At 45.6% G+C, this 12,513-nt stretch overlaps 2 non-coding genes across 2 annotated transcripts; both read right to left on the bottom strand.

Moving 5' to 3' along the window:
* Positions 1 to 8,509: 8,509 nt before the first annotated feature.
* Positions 8,510 to 8,599, bottom strand: TRNAY-GUA (transfer RNA tyrosine (anticodon GUA)). The gene is given in 2 exon segments: positions 8,510 to 8,545; positions 8,563 to 8,599. It is a non-coding gene; the product is annotated as a tRNA-Tyr (tRNA).
* A 3,051-nt stretch (positions 8,600 to 11,650) lies between these two features.
* TRNAR-ACG (transfer RNA arginine (anticodon ACG)) lies at positions 11,651 to 11,723 on the bottom strand. Its single transcript has one exon. It is a non-coding gene; the product is annotated as a tRNA-Arg (tRNA).
* Between the last annotated feature and the right edge of the window lie 790 nt (positions 11,724 to 12,513).

The raw sequence follows: 12,513 nt of genomic DNA, 5'->3' as shown, positions 1-12,513 counted from the left end.
GTGCTCAGGGCCAGGGCCTGCAAACCACCCATGCCCTAGTCTACCTCCATGGCAAGAGCACTGGCAGGGCAGAGCCGGGAAAGTTATTGACCTGGCTCTGCGGCTGGAGCACTGGGAGGGCAGAATGGGGCATCCCCAGACCCCAACTGGAGCACCTGGCAAGTAGAGCAGGGCAAGTGGTGGGGTGGGAGCAGGGCTGGGACTGGAAGTGGGGGCTTGAAGGTAACTGGGTGGGCCATGACCATGCCCTGGCTCTCAATAGACAGCAAAGGGACAGTAGGTATCAGGAAAGGTCTGACTTTGCCGAAGAGGGTGTTTTGTGTGACGGCAATAGTCTGCCTGGCAGACTGAACCTTGCTGGGGATGAGGCCAGAGAAGTAAGGAAGCCAAGTCAGCTGTTCCCTGATTGGCACAAGGCATGATTACCAAACGCAAGGGCTCAACAAGAGTGCAGGCTAGATGTAGCCAACGAATCTTCTAACTGAAACACAGATGCGATACAGCACCTGCACAGGAGGAGAAGCAGGAGATTGGCAGGAAAGGGCCATACAGATTGTTTGGTTGATGCTTCCTATTTGCCAGTTGTAAGACTTGGCAGCAGAACCTCTTCCTCATCTTGGACTGATCAATCTGAGACACACATCCAAGTTATGTTGTAGTTGTTGTTGTTTAATTGGGTATGTTTGTGACCTCAAGCAACCCTTGGCTCCTTCACTCCCTACCTTGTGGTTTCCTAACTCCTCAACCAATCAACAGGCAACTGCCTGCCTGCTGACATTCCCCCTGCTGCTGGCATTATACTTGTTCCTTCCCACCTACTGACATCCCCATAAGGGTACTTCTCCCTCCTCTTAGCTCCTGGACTGAGGGAGAGGTTAGGAATTGACAAGAAGAGGAGATGCATCAGGCTGAAAAGACAGGAGGTAGGTTCCAGGCAGAGGGAGGTTGAGCACAATAGAACTTGCTTCTGGTAATAATCTTGCTCTGTTCCAGTTACCCCTGCTTTGCTACCAGTCTCTAACCCCCTGTGGTGTAAAAGATTTTCTCAGTACAGCATTTCAAATTTAGTTCAATAATTTAATGTGAAAGTGTGAAAAGGCTAGTGACTCTTTCCTGTATAGAATTGTGTGAAAATGCATATAGTTAAAAGTCAAGAAGAAGTTATACATGGTACATAAAAATCATCTTAGAATTACTGCTTCCGTGGATCTCCATGGGAATGTTATCACTGATTACTATGGTAGCAGCAAATCAGACTCAAAGGTAATAAACAAGATGGAAAGCCCAATTTGGGAATTAGGCTCCTAAATACCTTAAAAGAGCTAGGCCTAAGTACCTGATCCAAAGTCCAGATTCCAAATGGCTTTAATGGGTTTGGCTCTTGGCTTAAACCCTGTAAGGGTTTCTACTCCATTCTTAACCAAGAAAGGATGCCTGAGAAAATACTTACCCTCACCACGCCAATGCAATGTGATCAACACAGACAATTGCTGCAAATGCAGGAAGCCCACTGTCCTAAGCTGGGTTTTGTCTGCAAGGATCACTCTGCATTGTTACAGCTGTATTAAAAAAGCCTCAAAATAAACAAACACAAATAAAAAACATCTCAGCAGCTTTGAATGTAGTCTTCACGATATGTCTCTGAAAAAAATGAGGTTTTTGCTAAAGGACATTAGTAGACTGTGTCCTATAAAAACCATGTTGAGCACTTGGAGGTCTCAGTGATTTCAGAGAGTCTGCTTATCTGAGGACATCACAAAAACTGAATAAGAATTTCCAGATTTGGTCCACAAATATGCATTTAACTATTTTTTTCTTTTGTTTGCTTTCTAGAAGGTGCACAACATGGAAACAATGATGCCTATATGATTTGCTTCCATGTAAAGTCCAGTTGAACTACTATTAATCTTTGAAAGCATAAAGTTGCAAATATTTTGTTCTCTAGTGTTGCCTTTATTTGTATGAAAAATACTATGTATTTGAAATCTACCTTTGCTGTCAAATGCTCTGAATAATAAAGATTCCCCATACGTAAGAACTGTAGCACTACCTTTATCTTTCTGCCCTAAGAAAAAAATTGTTTCATTAACAATCAAAATAACCCATAAGATCTTGTTGCATCCAAAATGTCTGTGGTGGTTTTCCAACCTGGTGAGTTCCAGCTTTGCTTTCCCAAGAAGAGCTACTTTGTAGAAAAGCTGTAATATGGTAAATGAACCTAGCCAATGCATTCAAATAATAATAACCAAAGCTTCAGCTGCACATACCTTCTTTCTTCTACAGTGCAGGATGCAACTTATCGATTTGGGTAAAGGTAAGAAATTTGGTAAATTTCGCAATGTAGACAATCTCTAGATTGTTACAAGTCCCCCCACACACTATGGTTTGGTCTACAGTTGGAGATTAGGTTGAATTTAGGTGACTTAGGTCCAATTTCAAGAGAAGCACTCCATACTACAGGGTCCACTCTGTTGACTTTAAGGACTCCTAAATCAACTTCTGTGCTCCTGCTTTTCACAGAGAGTAATGCCAAATTCGAGCTTGCATGGTCAACCTTAGGGTAGTGCAGATGAAGGGTTGTGAAATTCAACATTCATGGCATCCTGGAGGTGTTCCCCAGTGCCTTAATGTGACCACTCTGGCCACCACTTTCAACTCCGCTGCTCTCCAGTTGTGCATGAAGCGGCCTGGGAAAATTTGAATTTCATCTCCTGTTTGTCAGCATGGTGACAGGAGCAAGTAGCACAACTCAGCAGCACGCCTCAGCATCTGCCCATCAATTCTCAGGGTCACAGATGAGCTCCAGCATGAAGCATGCAGGAGACCCAGGACCTCATTGCTGGCAGGGAAGAGATGAGTCTGTGCTGGGAAAACTATGAATCACCAGAAGAAATGTAGACATATATGCCAAGATCTCACAGGGCACAGAGGAAAAAGGATACTCAAGGGATGCCCAGCAGCACGGTGTGAAAATAAAGGAGCTCAGACTGACATATCATGAAACAAAGGAAGCACACGGATGTTCTGGGTCATTGCTGCAAACATGAGCAGCTGCATGGGATTCTAGGGAGTGACCCAACCACTGTCCCCAAAGAGTCTGTGGATACCTCTGGAAGAAATTAGTCAGGAAGCCTTGTCAACAGCAAGGTGGGTGAGGAAGAAGAGGAGGGCAACAATGGTCAGTCAGTGAGTGGAGCAGCTGACCTCAGTGACAGCCAGGAGCTTTATGTAACGTTGAATCTCAGCTTGTCCTCCCAGGGTGTTTCACAGCCCGACCCAGATCTGCAGAACAATGCAGTCCCACCAATCTGAGCTTGCTTCGCAGCACCAGAATCAGGGCTTCACTTCATACAAACCATCGAGAGCAGCCAGCATCTCCCCATTCCAATTCTCCCCAGTGTCTTATATTTGTAAATGTCCATGTCCTCCCTGGAGTCTTCATCACTGGCATGGCTGCTTAGGCTCTACACATACCACAGAAGAATGCATGAGGTGCTCATTACACATGCCACAGCTGTTTTAAGCTGTACAAGTTCCATGCTAGCCTTGTAATGGTGGTTGCATGGGTATGACAGAAATCCACAATGCAACAGGGCAGCAGGAACTGTGGGATAGGTACTCACAGAGCATCTCTGACAAAATCTAAACCAGCAACACTAATGGGGGGGACGTGTTGTGTATATGCCCCCTTGACTTTCTAAAATCAGACCTTAATAAATTTGACCTAACTGTGTAATGTAGACATACCCTATTCATCAAGAGTTATTATTCTAGATTTTTCCTGAGTCACTGGTTTGGGGGGAGAGTCAATGGCCCACCCAGTAATGCTCAGGATTGACTGAAAGAGCCCTTCAATTTTTTTTCTCATGACAAGTGAGGAGACATGTTTTTGAACACACCCATCCCTCGTTTAAGGAGTACTTTACGTACGAGAACTTGTTAAATCGAGGGACACGTATACCCACCTATGTTTACTAAATGAGTGAACTTCCCCTGCTAATATGAGCAAGCCGTGGGGTCCCTGGTCAGGGAGCAAGGAGACCTGCACCACCCCAGCAGCCCCATACTGCCCCCAGCCTTACAGCCACCCTGCAACCCCAAACTTCCCCCAGTCTTAGACCCCACCCCCATCCCTAAACTGACCCCAGCCTTAGATCCTCCCCCCCCCACTGCAGCCCTAAATGGCCCCAGCCTTAGACACTCCTCCTCCTCCTGCAGCCTCTTCACTGGGGCTCCTAGGCTGTGTGACTTCCGCGGCCCTCTTGCTCCCAGAAGGTAACAGTTATTAAAAGCAATTACCTCAAGTGTTAAGCTTTCAGCACCTGGGCATAAGGTAATAGCTGTCTCTAGGGACAGAGATCTGCCTGAGGCAGCAGTGCTAAGAAACTGCAAATGGCTCCTTTAACAGCCACATGCAGCTTGGAACTGTCCAGCTGGTGACCATTAACAAATCTAATGGTAACCCATGTTTGGGTTCCAACCCATTGGCTGGGAATCCCTCCTCTACATACATACACTACAGCCTATTTATGGTGCCTAATTATTCAAATACATTGGACAAGTACTTAAACTCCACTTGTTTATGTCAAGTTGCAAGCACTTGGAATGAATTGGAGACTTTTACATTTATTTAATGGGAATTTAGGGTCGCTCTTATGAGTTTTCTCCTACGAGCAGAAATTTGGGAACCCATTATGCTCATATAGTGAGGGATGAGTGTATACTTATGGGTTTTAATTTCATTACTTTGCCTTTCCTGAAGATTTCATATCCAATATATTGACATAATTTTATTCAACGACTTTTACATTTGTTCCCCATTTTCCGAAGTAGAGCCATCAACAAAGATGGAATGACGAAACATAGGCATAATTAAATATATACTTGGCATTGCTGATTTTGTCAAGTGAAAAATTAAGCAAAAAAGCTGCTTGGGTCATTCATACTAAATGGCAAGGCATGGAACTAGCATATGTTTTTTTTCCCCCTTGTGAGCTATTAAACATGACCTCCAGTTAAAACTTAGGTCAATCTGGGTATGTTGTTCAGGGGTGTGAACACTGTACACTTCTGGGAGATGTAGCTAAGGACACATAAGCCCCAGTGTAGCCACATCTAGGTTGCTGAAAGAATTCTTTTATCAACTTAGCTACTAACTGTTGAGGGGATGGATTACAACAGTGACAGAAAAGCCCTTCTGTTGCCCCAGCAAGTGTCTATGCTACCGCAGCATAGCTGCAACATCGCTGATTTTGTTGTTTAGACATACCCCTAAAGCTCAGTTACTTAGTTCAGTTTACAAGGTACTCTGTCACTTTGGGAGGAGATAAACAGAAATTCACTTCACAAGCTCCTTAGAACAAGACTAACAGCAATAGAACCGGTGGCTGGGTCATATCTGATGCCCATCTTAAAAGAAGACGCCAAAGGATGGTGATGTGCAGAACTTAGTTTTTATGGGCACATCAAAAGGAGACTCCACCACTAGTAACAGACACTAAGAAAGCAGGGTGCTTTATTATTTGCATTAAGGTAGCATCCACAGTGTTGCATGCCCAGACGCTGCCTTGAAGAATTTACTACTACAAGCCTCAAGCGTACAAGTTATTTTGTGCAGGCTGCCTGTGGAGAAATGTGCGCTGTGTGGGAAGGGTGATGGGAGGAAGGCCAAAGGAGGGGCAACTTCCTATGGCTGCTGCTGGTGCTGCTGCTCACTGCCTACAGTGCCATGACTAGCTAATTTTGTGCCCAAGGCAAGAATATAAAATTGCGCCCCTTCGTGTTTATAAATTCATAGGAGTTATTTAGTAGAAAAGGGAAAACAATAAATAAATAATAAATGATAAATAATAAATGCTAACAAAACCATGTTTATTTATTATAGCTATAAGGGCCCTGTGCCTGCCCAGGACCTGAAGATACCAGCTGTGTAAAATCTGTCTGGAATTTAAAGAGTATGTGCAAAACATGCCAAGGCAGATGAAGCTGAGGGGAGCACCTTCCCTGCCCAGGAGAAATGGGTAGGGCAGGAGATACACTGAGGCCCAAGTGAGCTGGCTGGCAGGGATTACAGTTGCAAACAAAGCGCATTATCCAGGTGGGGAGACAGCACATTGGACACACTGCCTATCAGAATGACCCTGCCAAGAGTAGTTCCTGGCACAGACAATTTGTGTGAGGGATTCAGGCAAGGAAGGGACTGAGCTCTGTTCCCAGGTGGCCTCCTGGGGAGGAGTGTAAGAATGTTATCTGTGTGCTGGCTCTAGTGAGGGGGGCATTACCTACCCCAGAGCCTAGAGCAGGGGTCTGCAACTGAAACAGTGAGAAGAGCCATTTTTTTCAAATTCAGTTACAAAACCACTATTTCAAGAGCCGCAATGCATGTGAATATGAGACAGTCCTCAATAAATAACCTCAAACCCTACTTTTGTCAGTATCTCCTTTTGAGGGGAGGATGTGTGGCAGGTCAGCCATCCAGATGTTGCTGCAGTATTAGGCACTGGGGTGTAAAAATGGGTTAGTGTCTCTGTGAGTAGTACGTCAGCACACCAGCGGTGCTCAGGGTGTTCTCCATTTAACAGCCAGCCAGAGCAGCGGTACGTGAAGCGGTATGTGTATGTGACTAGGCCTGACTTGTGAGACACAGTAAGTAAACAGTTATTTGAACCCTGCTGTGCCAGTGTGGTGCCTTCACAGGCAGGAGTCCCAGATAATCTGTCCTACAGATAAGGAGGCAGGGAGGTCAAGTGAGTCACGGGAAGAGGCATCAGCCACACCCAGCAGGAGGCAGCTCAGGTGCCACTGGTGCCTGCTTCCCCGTCATGGCTGCTGCACAGACTGGCACACAGGCAGCTGGGTTGCAGCCAGGAGGGCTGGCTGAGCAGGCTGCACCCTCCATAGATCAGGGTGGGGAGGAGTAGCCAGGGCAACAGGTGGTGGAGATAAAGAGGAGAGAGTGGCAGGGGGCAGACTGACCCCTGCCTGCTCCTTCCATCTATGTTCACCCCAGCCCCCCAAACCCAGCTTCTACCCAGAGCTTCACTCACCCTGCAGCCCTCCGGCACCCCTGCAAACCCAGATCCTGCTGACTACCCGAGGCCAGTGGTTCCCAACCTTTTCACTAGTGCAACTCCCCCAATGCATTCACTGCTCCTCCTCCACCAAAGCCAATTCTAGCTGCTATGTACACTTCTTTAAATTGAAAAGGAAACCACAGCATAGAATTTTAGACCGCAATTAACAACATGATTGGAAGAGATTTAATTTAAAAATAATAATTGGTTGTAACTTTGCAATTTATTTAAAACTTATTTTTATGATAATTTTTATTTATCTTTTATTTTTTTCCCACAGACCCCCTGCAATACCTTTGTGGACCTCCAGGAGTCCATGGATCCCAGGTTGGGAACCTATGCGCTAGGCTATTAACACATCAGGTGATTTAATATGTTAGTTAAGACCTTTTGAATCTTAATCTAGATAAAACCACAGTGTTTCCACATATTTGCAGCCGCAGAGAGGTAGCCCTGTTAGTCTGTATCTTCACAAAACAAAAAAGCTGCTCCATTCCCTGAAAGCTGATGATTTAATAAATTAGTTGATGGATCAATAAATATTATTAATAATAAATAATTAATATAAATTGTTAGAAATAATTAATAATTATTATTAATAATCACGAAATTAATTTGTGTTAGTCTTTAAAGTGCTACATCACATATTTTTTAGGAACTTGCCTGGAGTAATGTGCTTCATCACGGCCTATGATAACATTGCACAAAAACACTGGCTGGGTCTACACTAGCATCCCCCTTTCGAAAGTCGGGGGGGAGGTGTGCTACTGTAGACCCAGCCACAGGGGAGGAAGCACAGTATCTATTTTTAACCCCCCACCACCGTTTTTTGCATATTTGTTGGGAGTAGGTCCTACTGAAACCCGAGCTGAGCTAGATTCAAATTTTCCCACAGCCTGTAAAACGTTTGGCTTGGGACTGAGCTTAACAAAGGCAGACCGACCGTAACTACAAGCGCGGAGCAGCGTGGCGAAGGTAGAAGTTGAGCTACTCGCTGCCGCTGTAAGCAAGAGTTCCGAGAATGTCCTTTCACAGCAAAATAACACATCGCCCTCTCTCACTTTGATGAAATGGGTAACACTGTGGTCTATCACGGCAAAAAAAGCAGTCCAGTAGCACTTTAAAGACTAGCAAAATAGTTTATTAGGAGATGAGCTTTCGTGGGACAGATCCACTTCTTCAGATCCCACGAAAGCGCATCACCTATTAAATTATTTTGTTAGTCTTTAAATGCTACTGGACTGCTTTTTTGTTGTGATAGTGTATAGACTAGCGCGACCATCTCGCTACTATCTATCACCTATAACTTCACGCCAGCATTAGATCGCTCCTAAGTGACATGCACAGTGATCATTCCCACCACCCCTGACAGTTCCGTAAAACCAACACTCCATTCAATGTCCTCTTGAACCAACAGAGAAAAAAATAATCCTGTCTCCTTCGAGCCGGAATCGAACCAGCGACCTAAGGATTCCCGCAGGCACTTCCACTACAGTCCTCCGCTCTACCAGCTGAGCTATCGAAGGGACATGCAGCCAGAGTTTAAGACTAGCACCTTAGAATAGAGAAAGTCGTCCTCGTCTAGCGTATATCCAAACGATTGTATGGACGGTATGAAACACATGTGCCCGGTCACTGGTCCGGGCTCCTGCGGGCAAGGCCCAGGGCAGCGTGCATGACTGCATTGTGTAAGGGGGGAGCGCGCCGCCCGGCTCCATAGCGTGGGGAAGAAGCGGGGGGTGTCACGGTTCCTGTGCCGTGTGTGAGGCGTCTCACGCCCAGCAATGCGTGCTCCCCACACCCGGCCCCCTGCAGCGTGTGCGCCTTGGGCTCTGCGCGGCCGTCCCTTACTGTGCAGGGCGTAAGAGAGAGGGAGCCGCGCTAGTCTATACGCTATCACAACAAAAAGCAGTCCAGTAGCGCTTTAAAGAGTAGCAAACGAAAGCTCATCACCTAATAAATTATCTTGCTAGTCTTCAAAGCGCTACTGGACTGCTTTTTGTATTGATTGTGCAGGCCGTGTGTGTGTCCCGGGGGGGCGCTTCTGCAGGGGTGGGGGTGCGGTTCTCTGGTAGTGAGAGGGCAAGGGTGCTGAGCGCTGTTGAACCAAGCTTGGAACCCTGTGTGTAATGGAAACTACTTTAAGCCTGGGGGTGCTGTAGCACCCCTAATTCCGTCACCTGGGAGATGGTGGATGCCTGATGCTGCAAGGCTCGGTGTGTGTGGGAGGGCTCGGAACGATTCGGGGGGAGCGGGGGCTCCTTGTCTCTCTTGCATCCCTTGTTACATAGGACTGGCTGATACTGGGTCGGTGGTGCAATTGATCGTATCCCTGACTATGACTCTAAAGTTCCTAGGTTTGACTCTTGCCTACCATGGAAACAGACACAGTATTTTGCTTATGTCTCTTAAACTCAGCCATGTATATAAAGAAGCACTTGATTTAAGCGTGATAGCTGCTTGACTTAACTTTCTTGTATATATGCCTACATGTCCAAAAGAACTCTGGCCTGAAATAAGAAGACTGAACTATTCAAGTATTTTTACCCTAATTATAGTTAACCTTTTGAAAACAACTAATGTGCATTCTTTCAAACAATTGAATTCAGAAAGTGCATAATGAGCTGTGAAAATGTTAAAAACATATCAAATCCCTCTAGAAAAGTCAGTTGCCTCTGTGGTACTTATTTCAGCTAAATATAAGAGAAAACCTGGGCTGCTTGAATGCAGAAGTTAAAAAATGCTAGGAAACCCTTAGCGTAATGAAATTAAAAATAGGGAAATGTTGAAAACAAAAGGATGCCTTTCAAGGAGCAATGACAGTATTAAAGTTTACCAATTAGAGGTGAATTCTGGTCTTCATTTTCTTTCCCCACCTAATTTATGATAATAAAAATTGTTAGGCCAGATCCTCAAGTAAATAAATGTAGTATCCATCCATTGACTGACTTTTGATCTGGCCTATTATCTTTAATTAAAGCGTAGCAGGACTAATTAGGTCTGGAAATCCAGTAAGTCATATTCACATTGTGATAAATTATTTTCCATGGTGATGATTTGTTATACATCAGAAATATCAGACTATAATATATACAGTCTAGCTGCAGTTTATTTTTTCATTTCTAGACATCCCCCATTCACTGCCTGATCTTTGTTGTTATGTTAAGAAAATTACTACAAGAGCTCTAGTTAACATAGAAGTATTTTGCAAATTATAAGTTAGGCTAAGGTTTTGTCACAGTCATTGTTAGTAAAAGGTCAGGGACAGGGCTTGTGTGAATTTTTCTTTATTGCCCATTGCTCATGACGTCCCTGACTTTTACTTAAAAAAAAAAATGGACAACATGTAGAGTTGTCAGCACCCACTGCTGTTAGTGCTCTCCAGTTTCCCCTATGGTCTCCCCTACTGTCCATGGTTTCAAAAGGCTTGCTGCTCTGGGAGACCCCCGCGACTCCCAGTGGCTGTGGGAGCTCTGAAATACCTCACTGCTTAGAAGCAACAGGCGCACCCATTGCCTACAGTGTCCAGGTGCTGTGGGGCCTCTTTGAGAGCTGTGCAAGAGGGGCTGACAACACCATGAGGGGAAGGAGAAAATGTCACAGCAATCTCTGAAAGTCCTGGATGCCATAACCTCTGTGACAAAATCATTTATGAGATATGTTTAAGGAATATGTGACATTTTCATTATGTTTAAAGAAGAAAAATTTTTGATCAAGAAACTAACATAATTGAAATGTCACCAAGGGGTAACCATGTTAGTCTGTATCTTCCCAAAACAAAAAAAAGCAGTCCTGTAGCACTTTAAAGGCGAAGCAAATGATTTAGGTGATGAGCGTGGGTCTTTACTACCAAAGCTTATCACCTAATAAATCCTTTTGTTAGTCTTTAAAGTGCTACAAGACTGCTTATTTGTTTGGTGATGTTTGAAATGGTAAGGCACACTCAAACTACCTCATATTTGTAGAGTTAATAAAATGTTCTGTACATTTACAGTGAACAATCTGTTACTATTGATAAATGTTGCAGATAGAGCGTTAGTGCTAGAACTCTATCATCTTTACATGAAGACCCTGTCCTTTTTCATGTACAACTTTAGTAAACTGTCCTGAACTACTGAGCACAGTATCTGTAGCAGATAGACCAGACTCTGGATTTACTACACATGCACAGTCTGTATAAATGTAGCTGTTCATAACATTTTTTCCCACTTTTTTTTTTGCTTAGTCACTTGGATCCTGCACTGCTCATATTTGACAAATATGTGATGACTGTACTGTGGAATTTAACTCTCAAGTGGAAAAAAATGCCAAATTTAAAGTGAAAAAGTGCAGGTGTCTTTGTAGAGGGGAAATTAAAAAACAGCGGAAAATATTTTCCAGAAACCACAAAGTTCGAAGAGGAAGCTTCAAGTCAGAGGGCAGGTTTGATGGGGTTTTGCTTAGGAGTTTTGTGGAAATAATTACAGTGAAACTCATTTTGCAAACAACTGAATTCGCAGGTTTTCCACAGGGAAGCTGTAATATTGGAAAGAAAACAATTGAGAATAGTTACTAGGAGAAGAAAAGAGGAACACCTCCGAGCCAGGCAGGAGTCGAACCTACAATCTTCTGATCCGTAGTCAGACGCGTTATCCATTGCGCCACTGGCCCCGGATGATGCTAAGAGGAGCTGAGTAGTAGGATATATAGATTGAGAGGCTGTTTTGTGTACCATTTACCGTCCTGTCCGAAATTTGGGAGGTTATTTAAAAGTGGATGTGGAGTCAGCTCTGTGCCCCAAAGCACTTGCAATCTAAACAGCTGGTCTAACCGCGGGAGCTGCAGAACCAGACACCCAGCGCTTATCTAGACTCCTTTAGTTACACTGGTAGCCGCAAAGCGATAGGAGCCCGCTGGGCGCCGTTATACTGATATAAACGCGCTTTAGCCGGGTACCGCTAGTGCCAGGGACTGTCCTGCTTAGGCCGCTGCCGTTATGGGGCGAGTGCACGGGCAGACAGCCGCGCCAGCGCCCGAGGCTGTGCACCCAGCCAGACCCGTGCAAGCCCGGCGCACCCTGCACAGGCTGTGGGCCGCGGCCGCGACACGCTGTTGCTAAACACCAAGGCGCTGCAGGGGAGGAGCTGGGCCCATGAGTTAGCGCACCCCCGCCGCCCCCGCAAACGTGCGCCAGGTCGGCGGGGCGGGAAAACCTGCAAACTAACCGCAGCCCCCGGGTGCTGCCGAGCAGGAGGGAGCGACAGAGCACAGCAGGGGAGCGCGGCGGTGTGCGGGGGTGGGGCAGGGGTCACCCCCCCGGGAGAGCGCGCGGGAACGAACTCCACCCCAGCGACGGCTGCTGCTTCCCACAGGCAGCGCTGGTTCGCAGTGCGCATGCTCGGAATTAGACGCTGGCTCGTCTGCGACTCTTGGGCCTGTCTGGGAGAGCAGCTGACGTGTC

This window comes from Carettochelys insculpta, chromosome 2 (assembly GCF_033958435.1).
Source record: "Carettochelys insculpta isolate YL-2023 chromosome 2, ASM3395843v1, whole genome shotgun sequence".
Taxonomy (NCBI): Eukaryota; Metazoa; Chordata; order Testudines; family Carettochelyidae; genus Carettochelys; species Carettochelys insculpta.
This window is presented reverse-complemented; position numbering and strand designations above follow the sequence as displayed.